The following is a 6,794-nucleotide window of genomic DNA, read 5'->3' on the forward strand; positions in this document are numbered from 1 at the left end:
CTAATAGGGACTCTAGCCATTACAGGCGGTTAGACCCAAAGACAGAGAATGGACTGCGCGATCCGTATCTAATGGCGAATTCGATTGATGTGCACTCACTCGATGTTGCTCGGTGCCAGTGACTAGTAACTTTTGCACTAGTGCCGAAATGGTGTGGTGTATGCGATTCGAGTGTTGTTTTACTTGCCTTGATTTAGATTCAGTGCTCCTAGTAACTTAACTCTCTCACTGCCCCGAATCAATGCTAATCAATGCACTACTCTGAATCAGTGCTAACCAATTCGATTGGCTTCACTTCTGAGCAAAGAGTTCGGCTATAAAAATGGTATTGTTTGCGAATTCGATTACGAAACGATAAGTTATATTAATGAATTACATGTATTTTTATTTTTACCTAAATACCGATATATCTTACATGAAATTCTTAATTGTTAATTGTTAATTGTTAATTGTTTAAAAATTTCTGAATTTTTATATAATAATTGTAATTTATTAAATGTTTCTCTCTTTAGACGAAGGTGTCGCTGAAACTACAATAAATATATTAATTAGATTATATAATATATATGGCGAATTCGATTGGATGCACTAGTGCGCACTAGTACATCCTTGTTGCTTGCCAACGTTAAACGAGAGTGAAGAATCTGTATTACACTGTGTCCTTACTGAAGAATACCCTTATAGTTTGATTATAGATTTGTTTGCGTCGCATGCTCCAATATGCTCCTGCCAATATGGTAGTTCCTACTCACTCTAATGAGCGCATTGGAGTGAGTAGGAGCTATGATAGGAGCATATTGGAGCATGTTGGAGCAAGCGACGCGAACAAACCTTATATTTTTCTATATGTGAATACCATTTTCCAATTTTGCGACGTTTCACACATGTTAATGTGATGTTTATGCCGCAAACAATTGATAAAACAAATATTAAAAATTAAAATTGATCTTACACTGAGAGAAAAATGTTTGGTATTTGTAACTATAATTACATATCACTATAATTATGATTATTACTGCTATAATAATAATAACAGTAACTATGTATATGGTTCTACCAACAAATGTATATAGTTGGTAACTTAAAATGACTATAATTATAATTGTTATAACCATAAAATATTAGGTGTTAATTCTGAATATTGACTCGACGCATATCAGTATTTATGTATATTGCCTTACTAGAAATAGGTAAAAGTGCCAATATATGTCAAGTCGATGCCTAGAATTATAAATCTTGGACAGCACTAATTTAAATAGTGCTATAAAATGATTCTGCTCAGTTTCTGCCACCATATTCTGTTAAATAAACAAATTTCGTTATGTTGCTGGTTGTCTGTCGACAAAACAGTTTGTAATAGACTTTGGCAAAATCTATTTTTGATAGATTTCGATAAATTGCTGATTGGAATTTAATAGATGATAAATATTGAAGGATACTAAAAAATTTTTCTGGAAAAGGTGTTTTATCAGTTTTAAGAAAGTAGTTATTCATTGCAGTTCTACCGCATCATAATTTGCTCTTTTTATTTTTCTTTTCTTCGTGAATGTATACATATTTCTTGGTAGATCGTTCCTTTGACGTATACAAATCTTAGAATCGTCGAAGTTGTCAAAACGGCCTCTTTTTAGCTAAGCTTTTCGTCATGTATATAATTTGTGTTGTTCCATATTTGCTTTAATTGTTTCAACGGACAGTCTTAATTTCGCAATTTTATCTGTGCGATGGATTACGATATTTACGCTGATATTTTCTCCAAAGTGGCTCGTATCGCATTTGTCCTAACTGTTTAACCGGCAGTTTTGCGATTACGATTGCAATAAAATGAAACATACACACATACTCCTCTCTTCCAATAATATTTCACCTCGCGTTTGCTCTAACTGTTTCAACATCTTTCATCCTGTTGAAAGCAAATGAAAAGCAAAAGAACTGACGATCTTTAAACTGCACTCATCCGCAAAAAAACGGCCCATCATTTAGTACAATTTTTTAACATCTTTTAGTAACACTAACTCAACAAACATTGCATTGAACTATTATTTATCTTAATATGATGATTTTTTGTTGAATTATCACTATTGAAAGATATTAAGAAATTATGCTAAATTTTGGCCCATTTTTTTGTGGGTGTATGTACCAACTTCGGAAACTGAAGGTCCCGATATAGAATGAATCTCCTCAATTCATCCATCTTTTATAGGATGATGTTATGATATCGATCGATATACTCCGATATATTCCGCATAAACTTTATCTTCCGAGATGAGCGCGAATTTCGCTTACGCGCAAATCTCAAGAAATCATCTCTTCTGGTCAGCTCATTTATATACATGTTACATCTACGCGATAACTCGTTTATAAAGTAACAAGAGACGTATGTCATGAATTTTCTTCAGATTTTTACGAGACTTACAATTAGTCTCAACTGTCTTAAAAATAACTGCAAGAATAATTCTAAGCAAGTCTTTGTCTCTCTTTTATTAAACTAAAGGGAAAAAGAACGTTCGCGCGTCGCATGGTTTCTTCGCTTTTTTTTCCGGCGTGATCGGAAGTGTCGCTCGATCAGAACGATTAATTGTTTAGGGTGGGAGCATAGAATCTTGTATAACGCATAGATAATGTATAATGTATAAAGTATAAAAAAATGAACCAATCAAAATCCTTCATTTTGTTCCTTTTCACGAAATAAAAGATTCTAAACAAAAGATTGATTGATTTTCTTATGCCTTGTGTGTTATGCGTTATATAAAAATCTGTGCTTTAAAATTCTGCCTTTAGGATCTATCCAGAACAAATAAATTTGTCTAGCTGCATAAACATATACATAAAGGAAAAATATCCAATCATATTTCTATTGTAAAGACGCATGTAAAATGCGATTGGATGTTTTTTATGTATACATTTATGCTATGTAAATTTGCCTGGATAGACTCTTAAGAACGAAGTACAGACCTTTGCATAATGCATAAGAGAATCGATTAATCAGAGTTTTTTTTTAATGAAATGAAAGATTCTGATTGGTTGATTCTTTTATGCTGTATGTATTATGCAAAGCTCTGTGCTTCACTGTGCCTTTACTCTTCTTGGCAGAAATCATTGTAAGCGTACTCAATTAACAATCAGTCTCACGTTACGGGAGAGATCTTTGAAAAGAAACCGAATTTCCGACGAGAAGCTAATTTTCTCAATCGCTCTATATGCTACACGATTCTCGATTTTGTCTGCGGACACACTACGACCCTCTGCACGTGGTGCACATGGTATTTTATAATCGTTAGCGTATTTTACGATCACATCGATAAATGTCGTTTCTCAAAGAGCAATTATTTACATAGTTAAGGCGCTAGCCGCTTCTTATTCGGATAATCGATTCGTAAATACTATGTGTTATAGCGCACAATTACGTTCAGTTAGGACAGAGAAAGGAGTACACGTAACCCCTCTCTATCTTCTCAAGTTTTCGTTTTTTTTTCACGATGTTCTTAATACTATATATTTCTAATAAAGTTGGCACTATTCGAAAAGTGGAAAGCCGGTTTCATAATTGAATTGCATGGAGTGAGATCGAATCGCAGCACTTTCGTGTATTTCAAACCAAAAGGAATTTGAGAATCAATTTTTGATTGCCCCAAAATTATTAAATTTCGTTTCGAATAAATGCCTATTATTAGCTTCGAATTAATTGACCTATTTCTTATGGGGATAACGTGTAACGCTGCGACCGTTGCAGTGTTTTTATTAAAATCTTTTAAAACACAATACTCATTACGCGAATATAATCTGTCATTCCTATAATCATACATAGAATAGCTCGTTAATAGATAGATCGCACTAGTGAAGCGGAGGTACTCGTATGAAAGTTGGCGTTCACCCTGTATATCTGTAATTGGTCGTCGCGAAAGCAATGGATCGGTCAATCAGACTTTTTTTTTTATCATAATTACGTTTCATACGGTAAGACAGTGTAATTGTAATTCGGTGATAGAAAGAATAAATGCTATCAAAAAACGTACAGTTAATCATCAATGCTTCCGTTACTTCTTGATTGCTTAATTGTGTATATCGCCGATAGGATTTGGTGTTTTTTTTCTCTCGAAATTCGACGTTACACAATATCATACGTGGCACATACAGGGTTATATACGAAGGCCATATTTTGTGTATAATAACGGCAGTATTTGGCGCAACGCAGATCAATTATCGAGACGCCTCTTCGACACAAATGGACCTGAGAGTCTCTTCTTCCATCACTCATTCATCTCCATTCAAAATTGAATTGTCCTTCACATTAAAATTTCCCTCAACGGCAACGGATGGTTTTGAGAATAAGATTTGTCGTCTCTTTATAAATAATGTTAAATCGTCCGGCGAAGATACCAAGTCGAACCAGCGAATCTCGATCATACATGTATAGTGAATTCTTGTCTTTCTTGCTCCTTTCTTTGCTGATATCTGCAACAAATGATTACGTTTATATTCTTAAAAATATTTAATCAATTCTCTCTTTTTCTCTCTTACTAATTTTTAAATATCTCGTATTTCGAAAACAATTATATAATAATGAATTTCCGAAAATACTTAAATCAATGATATCTAAAATTTATTTAAAAAATTTCTTTCCTCGTCTTGAATATTTGATATTAACTACCTCAATAAATAAAAGTTTTATTAAATTATATTTATCTTGGTATTACTATTATTACATGTGAAAAAGAAACATTATTTATACACATTATATGAAAAACATCAATGTCCAAACAGTCATATATTCTTCCTCAGATTCTATTGTATGGCAGTAGTCGCCAAGATAATCTATAGATATACAAATAAATAAATTTCCGGGGATTAGGCCGATCTCAGCTATTTAATACTGGACTGGGCATGCTTGTTTACGGATACTCATGCCGATACCTAGCGAGCATAGATTCGACGGCCTCGATCGGAAGTCTGCCCAAACTGCCGCCGTGACGAGTTCCGGCTGATAAACCTTGCCATTCGCGATCGCGTTCGCGATCACGATCACGGTCGCACTCCACGTCGCTCAATTCGCGACTGTCACTGAACCCGCTTGGCGGCAATAGCGTCATATCCTCTACCGAACTGTCAAACAAATCAGCGGATACATTTATCGAGTCAGAAGAAAAATTTTTCTTTAAAGCTTGTGACACCGTTGCCTGAATTAGAAAAAAAATGATGAAACGCAACTCTAATTTAATCCGATTCATAATTAAATCTCTTATTCATAAGGTAATGTTCCATATAATGATGATTAATTTAATCTCATTATCACAAAAACATCTTTAATGTTATCTAAATTAAATAATAAATATACAGGATAATGCATGAAATGTCATACCATTTTATTACCTCGTTAAAACTATACTTCTAGAGTATTGATTTTTTAACTGCATCAGCAAATTCTATATTTCGTGGAAATTCTGTTAAGTGGAATTACAAGTTGGACTTGGACGGAGTTGAAAGCGTATACCAATTATGAAATGCACATGACTATACATTGTGGACGGACAGAAATGTCTCCGGGTCTCTATCACATTGTTTGTTCCTACAAAAAACAACACAACTTTCACTTTATGCTCACATTTTAAATCAACTGTTATCTGCCATTTCACAAACTGATGTGTGTGCCTTTACCTCTGCCAAATTATAATTTGTGATGCCACATCTAATAGAATTTCCTTGAAGTGCAAAATTTCACACAGTATAAAAAACCGATATTCTACAGGTTTAGTTTAATGAAATAATTAAATGATATAACATTTCGTACGCCACGTTGTATGTAAATATATATATATACGTAAATATGGGGAAAGGTTGTACACATATACATACATACATCTTTTATACGTATAAGGATAATTTATCGAGCATGTGAAGATTCAATTATATTTTTTAGAAAATGTTTTTATCTCCTTTTATGTAAGAGTGTAGAACATTCTCATCCTTTATCGTATAAAATATGAGGTTCTAGAATGAAGCGTAATAACGTGAAAAATCAATATATCATACAGTGTATATTATAACATATATTATCAAGATATATGCATTTTCGGAGTATATGTCACTTTTAATAATATTCATAAAATAAATATAAATATTTATCACTTGTAAAAAATTTCTAATTAATAAATGATTCGCGTCATTGCGCTTCTTTTCCGCGTCGATGTGAAAACGATGAGAGGCTGATATCGAATAGTCAAGACTGAGTGCTATGTGGAAACAAACAAACCTTGGCTACCTGCGAGTAGACCGGCTCGGCTGTCGGCTTCGTCGTCTCGCGAGTGAGGGCGAGCCTTCGTTGTTAGATTCCGTACTCGATTCGACACCTCGCGAAAATACATCTGTAAGGGATCACATTATTGTATGGAGGTTTATTCTCGCATACAGTCAGTTTTCTTGATAATTCATTTTCTAAATTCCTTTTTATATCGATAATCGATATACACAATTGTAAATGTAGAAATACATAATTGTACCTCTACAAGGCTTTACTGGCACTCTATAACTAGGCCCGGCGCATTCGCCGCAAGGGCTTCCGGATGTGTCGCTTCCGGAACCTTGTCGACTCGATCGCAGCTTACTCTCGGCTTCCGCGATGCTCGGAAAGTAACGTTGCTTGTGCCACCTTGGTGTTTTCGACCTGCGCGTCAAAGAACACCAGAAAGAGGAAGAGAAGAGGAAGAAAATGAAGGCGCAAACGGAAAATGGATCCGAGGGGGTAACCACTAGCTGAAATATTGTCCCACAGATTACATGATTTCATTTGATTACAA

The 6,794-nt window shown here is 34.3% G+C and overlaps 1 long non-coding RNA gene across 1 annotated transcript; it reads right to left on the reverse strand.

The window, feature by feature from the left end:
* Positions 1–2,119: 2,119 nt before the first annotated feature.
* Positions 2,120–6,647, reverse strand: LOC108770334 (uncharacterized). Its single transcript, XR_001940591.1, has 4 exons — positions 6,498–6,647; positions 6,251–6,362; positions 4,915–5,103; positions 2,120–4,455 (listed from the first exon to the last, which is right to left on the reverse strand). It is a non-coding gene; the product is annotated as an uncharacterized LOC108770334 (long non-coding RNA).
* Between the last annotated feature and the right edge of the window lie 147 nt (positions 6,648–6,794).

Source organism: Trachymyrmex cornetzi, unplaced genomic scaffold, assembly GCF_001594075.2.
Source record: "Trachymyrmex cornetzi isolate Tcor2-1 unplaced genomic scaffold, Tcor1.1 scaffold1245, whole genome shotgun sequence".
Taxonomy (NCBI): Eukaryota; Metazoa; Arthropoda; class Insecta; order Hymenoptera; family Formicidae; genus Trachymyrmex; species Trachymyrmex cornetzi.